Here is a 12,494-nt window from a genome sequence, read left to right on the forward strand (position 1 = left end):
CCAACATTAGATCCTAGAACGTATGTAAAGGGTTACAAAGTGTTGTCGCTGCCTTCAAAGTTTACAATGATATGCCTTACTTATATGCCTAGTATTTTTAGAAAAGTCATCTTATTTGAACCTCACTTACAATCCTTTCTGACATTTTGGACTTTGATTTTCTTTCACGGTTAAGTAAAACAAAACAAAACAAAAAACCCTGGAGCTTAGGAAGGATGAGGGAGTTTGCTGAGAGATGATGTGTGACAGAGACAGGACTGGCTCTTGGAGCTCTGCCTTCTTACTGCCATTTCCAGTACACACCAGGGTCTCCGTTTAGTAGCTCCTGAGACAAACACATAGAAAACAAAGACAAGAAGACAGTGCATAACAATGTGCTAATTGTATAAATCAAGCACTTTGTGCAATTAGGGTTAAGAAAAGAGACTAATTTGGTCTGGAGAAGCTGAGAAAAGTAAGATAAAATTTTTAAAAAATTTTAAAGATTTAATTATTTATTTGAAAGAGAGAGGGTGAGAGAGAGAGAGAGAGTGTGAGGGACAGAGGGAGAGAGAGCCTCAAGCAGATGCCATGCTGAATGTGAAGCCCAACATGGGGCTCGTTCCCACAACCCTGAGATCACGACCTGAGCCAAAACCAAGAGTCAGACACCCAAGTGCCTGTGCCACCAAGGCACCCAAAATTAAAATTTTAATTAGAGGTTAAAGATAATGTGCACACCTACTGATCATTCTTTATTCTGAATGTTACTAGAAGTTGGTTTCCCCTATATATGAAATTAAAGGTTACTTTGCTTAGTTTTGCTAGCCACTATTAAATTATTAATGTTTTTTGTTACAACTATATTGTGCTCTTTTCTTATACCAAAAAGAGATTTGAAATATAGGTGACATAGCGTCTGTGAGGTGTTTTATGATCTTTGGAAGAAAGGCTCCGTAGAAATGCAAACTTTCAGCTCGAAAGTTATGAACACAATTACATTGTCTTTCTCTAATGGAATTCTATTCTCCAGCGACACTGAAAATAGAGCGGGGAGCATAGATTTCCAGTTATTTTCCTGAGGCTCAGCAATCTCTAGGCTGTGGTTAACTTTTGGCTTGAGGCCACCGGAACACACTCCAAATATCCGTCGTCTCCAAAGGTTATGTAGGGCGCACGAGATGTAATTGGTTCATTGGTCATCCGTCACGGTGGTCATTGCACAGCACCATACGTATGCAAACATGCCTTCTTGGCCGTACTGTGTTCTGCAAGGAACCCTGAGAGGCAGGATAGACTTCAGAAAGCCAGTGACATACACATTCCTGTCTTTTGTTTTAAGCTCCCACAAGGGATGATCTTGGCAAAACTCACCTTTGTGACAGCCTTTGTTGAAACAAATAAAATTAAACAGATTTGCATCAACAGATCTTCATCCTGTGTCCAGTAGACTATATACCAAACTTTTCTTAACCCTAAATGTTGGACTTTCTCACTTGGTCTGGATAATATATTGTTTTTCTGGATGTTCTGCTCTTGAAAGAGGTATCAACTTGGATCTAACAAACAGGCCTAGATTCTGTTGTTCCTGGATCCTTTGTAACATTATTTTCCAGCCCTGTCATGAAACTGCTTTCTAGAGGGACCAATAAAACTTACCTAGTAGCTTGGTCTGGACTTTGAAACAGATACTGCAAATGGTTCTAAAGGCTCACAGGTTACTTGGGTCCAAGTGAGCTGCTGTCACTTTGTAACCTCTCAGAGTTTAATAGAAGAGTGTCCTTAGGAATTTACCTTTAATGCCTTCTCACTCTTTTTTTGGGGGGGGGCCCACATTTCCTCCTCCATGTCTGCATTTGCAGCAATGTGTGACTCCTTTGATAAAGCACTTGTACTGGCGCACCGTGGCAGTGGACTTCACTTGAGCAGTACACAGTCTGCCTTGTTTTATTTAAAAAAATTTTTTTAGTGTATTTCATGGCTTTTTAGAAAAACTTTTATTTTATTTGTGTGTGTGTGGTTCCAAAATTCATTGTTTATGCACCACACCCAGTGGTCCATGCAATCCGTGCCCTCCTTGATACCCACCGCCAGGCTCATCCTTCCCCTCCCCCCCGCTCCAAAACCCTCAGGTTCCTCAGAGTCCACAGTCTCTCATGGTTCATCTCCCCCTCTGATTTCCCCCAACTCACTTCTCTTCCCCATCTCCCAATGTCCTCCGTGTTATTCCTTATGCTCCACAAATAAGTGAAACCATATGATAATTGACTCTCTCTGCTTGACTTATTTCACTCAGCATAATCTCTTCCAGTCCCGTCCATGTTGCTACAAAAGTTGGGTATTCATCCTTTCTGATGGAGGCATCATACTCCATAGTGTATATGGACCACATCTTCCTTATCCATTCGTCCGTTGAAGGGCATCTTGGCTCTTTCCACAGTCTGGCGACTGTGGCCATTGCTGCTATGAACATTGGGGTACAGGTGGCCCTTCTGTTCACTCCATCTGTATCTTTGGGGTAAATACTCAGTAGTGCAATTTCAGGGTCATAGGGAAGCTCTATTTTCAACTTTCTGAGGAATCTCTGCACTGTTTTCCAAAGTGGCTGCACCAACTTGCATTTATTTAAATCTTAAACATCTGAAATATCTATTTAAGATACTGTGGAGTTTTGGGGTTTTTTTGCTTGCAGCTGAGTCCAGCTGGCACTGACCTCCCATGAGCCATTGTCTGGGAGCTTCTAACCTAGAAACTGATATGTCAGAGTGAGTTACCAGACGTCGCTGGTGTGAGACTAGGCAATGACGATAGGTCTCTGCAGTTTCAGTGGGCTCTCCGGAAAGCCCAAACTGCTCAGACCTTTCACGATGCCACAGGTTTGTCCTTTTCCCTGTGGGCCGTTGGATCTGCTTCTCGTTCTCATGTTCATAGCACTGTTATAGTTCAACCCAGGATTTTCTGAGCTGAGTCACACGTCCACGATACGGACACCCACATATACCACGTACACACACACATGCACACTGACATTTTATGAGAAATATGTCCTCCATCTTTCAGTGTAAAATTATTTTAAAATTCCAGAACTTTGCAAAAGTGTTTTTCATCTTTGCTGCCTTCTCGATTGCTTGCATAACTGTCAAATCTGATCATTTTCTTTAAAAACTACTTAAAAGAAAATAAGCATCCATACAGTGTTGAAATTACTCTGATATCCACAAAAATCCCCAGTAATGTTATTTAAAACATCAAGAACATTACACATTTGACTATAGAAGTCTGTAGCCATAGGATTATATAAACTGTAGTTAATCTGTGTTAAACTAATAGATTATAAAAATGGAGATAAGTAATAAATAAGTATATTGTTATTTACTCTGCAAGTGTACAGGTATATCCATTGGTCAAGTATTTGAAGAAGAATTTGTAAATTAAAATCCAGAAGAGATATTTGAAACAGTCTAATTCAGTGCCCCATTTGACAGCAATAGAAATGGAAACGCATTTGGCAAAGTTATCTTTTTTAAAAAGATTTATTTATTTATTTGAGAGAGAGAGAGAGCGAGCATGAGTGGGAGGGGCAGAGGGAGATGGGGGAGAATCTCAAGCAGACTCGGTACTGAGCGCAGAGCCTGCCTCACTGCTTGATCTCAAGATCCTGAGATCGTGACCTGAGCTGAGACCAAGAGTCGCCTCCTTCACCAAATGCGCCACCCAGGAGCCCCCCGCAAAGCTACCTTCTTGAGATGGCAGGACTTGGGGGGGAATCATGTGACTTTTTAGGGACAGACAGGATGAAACCCACATTGTTTGACTTCTAATCCACTGGAGTGCCTCCCCCACTCCCGTTATATAAAGTTGTCTTAATGATAAAATTCATGAAAAAAATTTTAAGACTATTGAATTGTAGAAAATGTGAGAAATGGTATAAAATCACTATTATACAAATCTGCTGTGGGGCTCTGACAAATTAAAGAAAGTCTTTGATATTAGAAGAATGGGCTCCTTCCAGTCAGGTTAACATGTAGTGTTACCTGATCCCCACGCACCCACAGTGGCCAGCAAAGCCAGAGCCCGTTGGTCTTGGGAAGAGCTGGGACCGGTCCTAAAACTAAAATGTCAAGGAAGGAAAATCAGAATCATAATAAATCAGCCCCAGACTAACAGATCTGTAATAAAGGAAGACGTTTCCCGCTGCTGTCAAAGGAGGTATGATCACTGTCCCTAGAAAACCTTAGTATAGGAGTAACCAAATGAACAAATTGAAGGAGCCCCAGCAAGGGTCTGCAGACGTGTCTGGAGAGCAAAAAAGAAGCAGATTTCCTCGTAAGTAACTCCCGCTTGGGCTAGATAAAAAATCGTAAATATAGGGGCGTCTGGGTGGCTCAGTGGGTTGAAGCCTCTGCCTTCAGCTCAGGTCATGATCCCAGGGTCCTGGGATCGAGCCCCGCATCGGGCTCTCTGCTCAGCAGGGAGCCTGCTTCCTCCTCTCTCTCTGCCTGTCTCTCTGCCTACTTGTGATCTCTATCTGTCAAATGAATAAATAAAAAAATCTTTAAAAAAATCGTAAATACGTAGTTTAGGATGTCCCCACTTTTGCCTAAATCCACTATCACATATATACTTTCCTTTAACCAATTTATGGCAAACATTTTGTTTGTAAAATCTGATTTTCCAAAATCTCTTCCCCTACCAGCCCTCCTAATTAGGGTATGTCTTCTAGGGTCCCCTGAATTCATAGAATCTTCCAGTTTATCCCTAAGGTACTTTATTTTAAAGGTATTTAAAATAAATACCTTTATTTATTTAAGAGTAAGATCATCAGGTCATTAAACTCTGTGCTATTTGAATTGCAGACACAGAGGAGTAGAGAAGAGGATGAAAGCTGCCAACAAAATTTCCATCAGTGGTTGGGAAATGGCTCTGCCATGGAACGACAGACCAGGCTGCCCCCTTCTGTCCTTCCTCTTGCTTCAACACACTGTTCTCAAAGTCCTTTAATGAAAGTAATTTACAAATTAGAAAAAAATCTAAAACTAGGAGAAATCTGAAATCAATCAATCAATCAATCACTCACTCAAGGAGTGGAGGGCAGGACGCCTGCATTGACCCAGAAGGCACATTGGGAACAGATGCCACGGAAGAGAATCATTTAGGTGGATTGTTCTTACCCTTGGTTATCCTGCTTTTCTGGGTATCTCTTCCTTCCTTCCTTCTTCCTTCCTCACTCCCTCCCTTCTTTTTCTTCCTTTCTTTCTTCCTTCCTCCCTTCCTCCATCTTTTCCTTCCTTCCTTCCTTCCTTCCTTCCTTCCTTCCTTCCTTCCTTCCTTCCTTTCTCTCTTTCTTTCTTCTTTCTTTTAGTAGACTCCAAACCTAGTGTGGAGCCCATTGTGGGGCTTGAACTCACAACCCTGAGATCAGACCTGAGCTGAGATCAAGAGTCAGAGGCTCAACCGACTGAACCACCCAGGCGCCTCTGGTTATCTTTTCTTTTAATCAATAAGATTTGTTATTAGGTCTTTCCTCTATCCTGACTTCTGCCTGTTATGAATTGAGGTATGACTTCTTCCTGCCAACACTCAGATGATGGGGAGCTGGAAATGGTGACCATGACATGAGTCACAGTGACACATAGATTACTCATGGGTTTCCACTCCAGGCGGACAGAATCACCTAATGACAAGGAGTTCTTTAGGGCTGTTCAACAACAGGGACATGATTCAGTAGAATAAGATTATTCCACATGGATTTTTGAGTGTTTTGCCTGAAACCTCTTTTTTCCCCTCATGTGACCTTAGTGCATCAGCTTCCTTCCTAGCTAAAAGAGTCACACATCCTTGGAGGGGAAATCACTATATAATTAAGGTTTAGGTGTGCCTGGCAGGCAGTCATGTCGCTGTAGGCTGGAGAATGAAGTCGCCGGCTTTTGCCCAAGCTCCTTTGCCAGTGAAAAGGAACAGAAAACACAGTGACTAGAAAAGGACTAATTACAAGAAATACAACCTGAAGCTAAACATGATTTTTGGCACATAGAAATGAGTGTGCCAGGACGTGTCTAAAATGGTCAGGAGTTCCGTATGTGTCATCATTATCAAAGCCAAACACTTGTTGGGTGCTGCTACGAAGTACGGGGCGCCGTTCTCTAGGCTTTGCTCGCCCACCTTCAAGGCTCGCCTTCTAATTTGGGGAGATGATTACTGACGCAAAGTCTTGCACAGAGAAAGTACATGAAAAGCCTGAGTAACACATGCTCCTGGAATTTACGCGTCTTATAAACAATGCAGTAAACCTTCATCAGGAAAATTTGTGTGCCAAGGCTTTCCAGAAACTCACCCCAGAAGGGGCTGTCAGATTTGGTGGCTGCATGTGAGTTGATCAGGGTGTGTCAAATAGGCATTTTCTTTGTTCTTTCTTAGATTTTATTTATTTATTTGAGAGAGAGAGAGAGCATGAGCAGGGGAGGGGAGAGGGAGAGGGAGAAGCCAACTCCCAACAAGCAGGGAGCCCAAGATCATGATTGGAGCTGAAGGCAGATGCTTAACCGACTGAGCCCCCCACATGGCCCCCAGATAGGCATCTCACCCGGCGCCACTGACCTATCCATTCTGTCATTCCAAAGAAGGGCCTCGGTGTGCCAGGATGCTGGGATATACAGTTAATAAGTCAGAGAAGGTTCATCACGGAGCTCGTCTTCTAGTGTGACGGTCAGCAGCTGTAATCACATTTGGTCAGAAGTGTTGTTAGGAGGCAGGTGGTTCAGATGCTGGACAGAGGACCATGAGGGGAAGGCTGCTTCTGGCTGGTGATCAGAGAAGGTCCCTGGGATTGCTGACAGGTGACTGACGCTTGGAGGAGGACAAGGAACCATCAAGATAAAGACTCAATGGCTACAGGTAAGGCCTAGGATGTGTTGTCAGGTGGAATCAAGGCCAAAGAAGAACAGAAAGGAAAGACAAAGAAAAGGTCACCACGGTCCGCAGCACAACTAGAGTGGGGTGAATGGAGGGACACGTCACAGCATGGCTGAGAGAGGGATGCTGGACTTCAGCGAGACAGAGGAAGCCTTGGCAGACCGTCTTCTGACCTACCTCCCGTGCCGCTGTCTCTGCCCTCCTCCCTGGCCCATTACTGGCTCTGACGGCCGCCACCCCTACTGGGGTATCTTTTTGTTACTGTCACTTCACTTTCCAAGTACTTGTGACTTCTTTCCCCACACCAGTTATAAAGTTCTTGAAGGCGGACTACACGTACGATCATTCTCTGTATCTTGTCGAGCGCCTCTCTGCCCAGCATGCTTCACGCTCTCAATAAATATGTGTTCAAATGCATGAACCAGGTGTAAAAGTTCAGGATTGATGTGACCATCGTTAGTGACCTCACTTTGGGGATTCGCCTAAGCTGGTTGATACAGACACTGTCAGCTCACCCATGGTCAGGGGGTCAAGGCTGGTAGGAGAAAGAAGAGAAATGGTCATTCTCATTTCTGTCTGCTCATTTCAAGTCTCTTAGAAACCTTCCGGTTTCCTCTTTCTCTCTACTGTGCTTATAGGTGAACTTAGTTCTTTTGAAATAGAGTCATGCTGCTTCCAGCTTGGAGACTGATCTCTGTAGGGGGCTCTCGGTGTGGAGGAACAGGCCGGTCACCTGGGCTTTTCCCAAGCATGGGTAACAATAGCCCTCATCCACTCTGTCACCTAGCCAAAGGTGTTCTCAAACAAAGACAAAATGAAACAAAGCAAAACCAAAAACACAACAATAACCACAAAAGGACAAGATTCAGCCACTGCCTTAAATAAGCTATGATTGAAAGTTTTCTGTTGGACTAGTTAAGGAAAATACAAAACAATCCTACAAACCTGCAGTGCTGGATCTGGAGGAGATCTTAGTCACCGGGTCCAAACTTGTGATTTTGCCATAAGGACGCTGAGGCCCAACGTCACAGATTTGACCAGTAATCCTGCTGGATTAGAATCTGAGCCTCCTGATTGCCTCCGCAAAGCCGTTTGTACAATTGTTCCACGTGAGAATTTAAAACAAAATAGAAGAAGTGTGTATGCCTGATTGTGACAATTTTAAAAACATGTGTTGTTTCTATCTTGTATTTTACAACCCGTTTTACAGACAAGATTGAAATGCAGAAATGTTACGGCACGGCCTCTTCCTCCACAAAATACTGAGCTTAAATCGCTGTTTACATTTGGCTCTTCTTACTCCTAAAAGAGAATTTTAGAGGTGTCTGGGTGGCCCAGTCGGTTAAGCGTCCGACTCTCAGCTTTGGCTCAGGCCTTGATCTCCGGGTCCCGGAACAGAGCACAGCGTCAGGCTTCACGCTCAGCGGGGAGTCTGCTGGAGATTCTCTTCCTCTCCCTCGGCCCCCACTCGGGGGCACGCTGTCTCTCGCTGAAATAAATACATGAACCGGAAAGAAGAGAGAGACAGAATTTAATTTCCTTCCACTCAAACATCATTGGAAAACAGCAAGCCTCTTCTGTTGACCGTGCTAGCATAGTCCGGGCTCCATAGCAGTCCGACGTCGAAGACAGAAAAACTGCTATGAGGGGCTGCAGTTCTCTGTGGGTCCCTCTTTGACTCTGTCTGGTGTCAGCACAAAATCACCCTGGTTCCTTCTCTTGTTGCAGTGAGAAGTGAATTCCCTGTCCCCTGTGGCTTTCTGTGCTGTAGGCTGCTTGTCCTACAGTTAAAACTTGAGATGAAAGAAAAAGGAAAGAAAGAAGAGAAAAACAACTTGAGATGAAAAAGTTAAGGAAGTGAAGTCATGTCTCTCTTCTCGGGTTTTTAAATGCCCCACGATAGCCTCTCAATTGTCTTTTCTCCAGTGAAGAGTCTTGGTCCGTCACTGCGGTTCTTCCAGGGCCCGAGCTTCGTCATTAACTGCGCGTGTGTCTCCGCTGCTCTCTGCTTTCAACTGTGCTTTTTTTAAATCTGTTTTTACCCCAGATTTTTCTTTAGAACATTAAAATTTATTACCCCTCTCCCCCCAAAAAATGAATCATTAAAAAATACGACTCAGAGTGGTTACCTCCCATGAAGACACCAATTTCTGCGGCTAATGTCAAGATTGATGTTGTGTCTCTTTCAAAGCGACGACAGTCTTACTACAAAGGAGAACGGCCATCAGCAGAAGACAGGGCCTTATGGTTCATCTAGAGCTCGGTGATCCTGCTCGAATACCAGGGCTTTCGTGGGGACCACACACCTGGAATATGGCAAGTTTAGAAAGCTCTTAAAATCTCAGTCAGAACTCACTCTTTTCCCAGAACTTTGCCTTTCTTGGTTTTCTTCTTATCCCGTTGGCATTTACCAAAGGGCTCAGATATTTAGGGGAAAAAAAATCACTGAATAAATATTGAGTAATATGACCCAAGATTTGTGTTTTTAGACATGTGGCAACCAAATTAGTCGACCCAAGGCACACAGGCTGGGAAATCACTGAATTTTCATAGCCTGGCTTTAGCCCTTGGCCTTCTTCCTGTTTCCTGTCTTTTTTTTTTTTCTTTCTAATTCATTTCTAATGAGATTACTTGTTAAAAGTGCCCGTAGCTTACCTGTCTTTGAGTGTAGAATCTGCCTGCTTTCTGAACGTTTCCCCAAAATCTGAATTGAGAAAGGAAAATTGTCTTGTTAGAAAGCCAGGAGTTGACTAGCAGAAAGAATGTCCCAAATGGGGCTTTTCAGACAAACGTCTGTGCATGACTTCTGTGGTGCAATTTTGGATCAACCACCACATCTCAGATCTTGACTCTTAAAGCTTTTGTTCGTTTGTCAAGCTCCATAGATCTCACTCCGTGGTCCAGTAGCCAAATTCAGACCAACGAAGCCGCGTCACATATGTGGGTGGTTTTCTCACTTTCTCTGCAGTTTTTCTGTGATAGAAATCTTCCCGATTAAATACCAACAAACAGTGAACAGAAGGAAAAAAAGAAACAACAGCAGTGGCTTCGAGCAGTCAGTCTGTCTCTGAGGAGAAACCGTGACAGCGGCGGTTGCCGTGAAGCCTGCCCTTGCCCTGTGCCTCCCGTGTGCCAGACCGTGTGCCCGCCGCGTGCGCATCGCACTGTCCAATGACCCGAGAAAGCAGGTCGTCTTACCTCCCTTTTACTGTTTTGTAAACTGAGGCTCAGAGAAGGAAGGTGGCTTATCTAAGGCCACGCAGTCAGTAAGTAGCTGGGCCTGTGGGAGAGCACAGGTCTTCTCGGTTCCCAAGCCGGTTCACCTTGCATTCTCCCCCTCGCCGTGCCCCCTTCCCAATGGCTGTTCAGTTGGCACAGATGGAAAGACTCTCATTTTCCGGTTTTTTGTTTGTTTTGTTTTGTTTTTTGACATGTAGAAATGACTTGAAAGTAGGTGAATAACTAATTCATCCGTAAAGAAATTGGGAGTAGGTTACATATCTGAAGCCAGGATTTTATTTTATTTTTCATACAAGAGAACGTGTTTGTTGGGTAATTGAAGTCCTGTAATAATTCCGGTACATGAGTGTTTTACATCTGATCCTCCGTCCGTGTTTACTGAGCACTGGATGCAAACATACATGTCGTACTCCGAGGTTACAGTCAAGCAGACTCAGAGTCACATGGCAGGTCCCAGCATGGGGGAAATGATGCATCGAGTCCCAGGAGAGAGCCAGGGTTCCGGCACGGGGCTGCTTGGGGAGGCTTTACGTCGGCTCTCCTCGGGGTTCCGGTCAGGAATCCTTTCAGAAAAACATCCTAAGAGAGTTAAAGTAGATGAGGTGATCCGGAGTCGCGGCTCTCTGGGAAAGGCTCTGGCCTGGAGAGGTGCGAGCGAACCCGTGAGACAGAGTCAATAGCAGCACAGGTCGCGCGAGGACACCTCGGGCCCTGCAGGCTTCTGTCTTCCGAAGGAGCGTCCGCCGTGCTGAGCGCTGAACTCTGAGCTGTCTCCACGTGAAACCGCGGTAGCTTTACACAGAGCGACTGGCTCAGCTTTGGGGGCAAAACTATTACAAATAATATTGTACACTTTTAAGAGCATTTTATTCTCCAAAGGATGTATGTCCCCAAAATTACATCTGAGGTGTTTTCATGCTATCTTCTAAGGCTTAGGACTGACACTTGACTAAAAATAAATAGTGTTATTTGCCAAGTTGATCGTAAAGAAAGAAATTTGCACAAGGACCATGACGCGAAGTTCAAGGTCCGGCAGCTTCAGTGTGACCAGCGCTGCCCCACAGCCGGCCTCCGCGTCGGCAGAGACCCAGTCGGTCCTGAGAGCTGCCGGGACTCCGTGGTGGAGGAGCTCAGCTGTGCTGTTGACAAGGCGTGGGTGCACCGTTAAACTTGGCTTTGGTCTTCGTGATGCGCTAGGCTTGGTCTACACTGCAACAGTCATCCCAGTGAAATGACCCCTGTGCCATTTATCGGGCACATACTAAAAGGACACAGTCCTAATTGCAATCGGAGCTTAGTGTAACCAAAGAAACTCAAGGGAACGCCGCAGCTATATCTCGCTGCTTTTCATAGGCCTTGCAAGAAAAGCGAAGCAGTTTTTAGTGGCTTTTGCAATTACACTTCCCTTCAATTTTCCAAAGGTTGCAGGGCCCGAACCACACAAATCCCATTAAAGTAAGTAGATGTTGTGCAATGTAAGTTCCTTTGAAAACATTCTTCAATGCCCATAAAATGATCAGCGGGCTGCTCTGTAGATCCGCTCGCCTGCCATGTTTTCGACCAAAAGAAAGAAGGCAGGCTTTGATGTGGTGGTTGGTCTCTGCTACTGAAGCTGGCGTTTTATCTTCTTGCATCAGATTTCTTTCCAAATTGATGTGACTCAGGCATACGAAACACATTTTTCTTCAGATTTTATTCCTAAAATATGTTTTTGCTGTACCTTTAAATTACATTTGGCTGGCCTATTTGGAATTTCCAAGGCTTCTCCCACCAGATGCAGAGCAGAAGAGGGTCGGGGTCTTTGGGAGGTAAGGGAAGCCGCCTGGCGAGTGCGAGGCCTTCGGGAGCTGGGGTCGCCCGTGCCACCGGGTCCCCTGTCAGAGGACCGCCCTCCTCACGTCAGCTTCCCCACCCAGCCTTCAGGGCAGCTTTGGCAGCCAGATGTGGGGTCCCCTGTGATTCCAGCCCTGGGGACGCACAGAGCTGTTGCTCCCTTTAACTTGTACTTGAACGCACGGGGCCTCCCACTGAGGACTCGGGAGCGACGGTCCCATGTGTTCTCATCCGCATCCATCACAAGGGTTGTTCCCTTTAACATCTCATTCTCACCAGTGTTTCTCCTTGTTTGAACCCTTCCTTTGTCTTGGAGCCTCTTTTCTACTACAGAATAAAAATAAAGACTAATTTCTTAATTTACAAAGGAATCAGAACCACACAGCTCCTCCCATCTCTACTAACCTGTCTGAAGAAGAGATGGTGAAGGTTCTTTCCTCCACGGGTAAAGTTATCCAGAAACAAAAGATACTGTTAACCTAGTTATTTGCTAGGGATTGTTAAAAAGAATAATTGGGAATTCAGAAATT

General features: G+C 44.7%; 1 protein-coding gene across 1 annotated transcript in view; it reads left to right on the forward strand.

Moving 5' to 3' along the window:
* LOC111150889 (paired related homeobox 1) overlaps positions 1-12,494 on the forward strand; it is an 84,046-nt gene that overhangs the window by 38,451 nt on the left and 33,101 nt on the right. The gene's annotated exons all lie outside the window — the stretch shown is intronic.

This window comes from Enhydra lutris, unplaced genomic scaffold (genome assembly GCF_002288905.1).
Source record: "Enhydra lutris kenyoni isolate GAN:26980312 unplaced genomic scaffold, ASM228890v2 scaffoldscaffold24, whole genome shotgun sequence".
Lineage (NCBI taxonomy): Eukaryota > Metazoa > Chordata > Mammalia > Carnivora > Mustelidae > Enhydra > Enhydra lutris.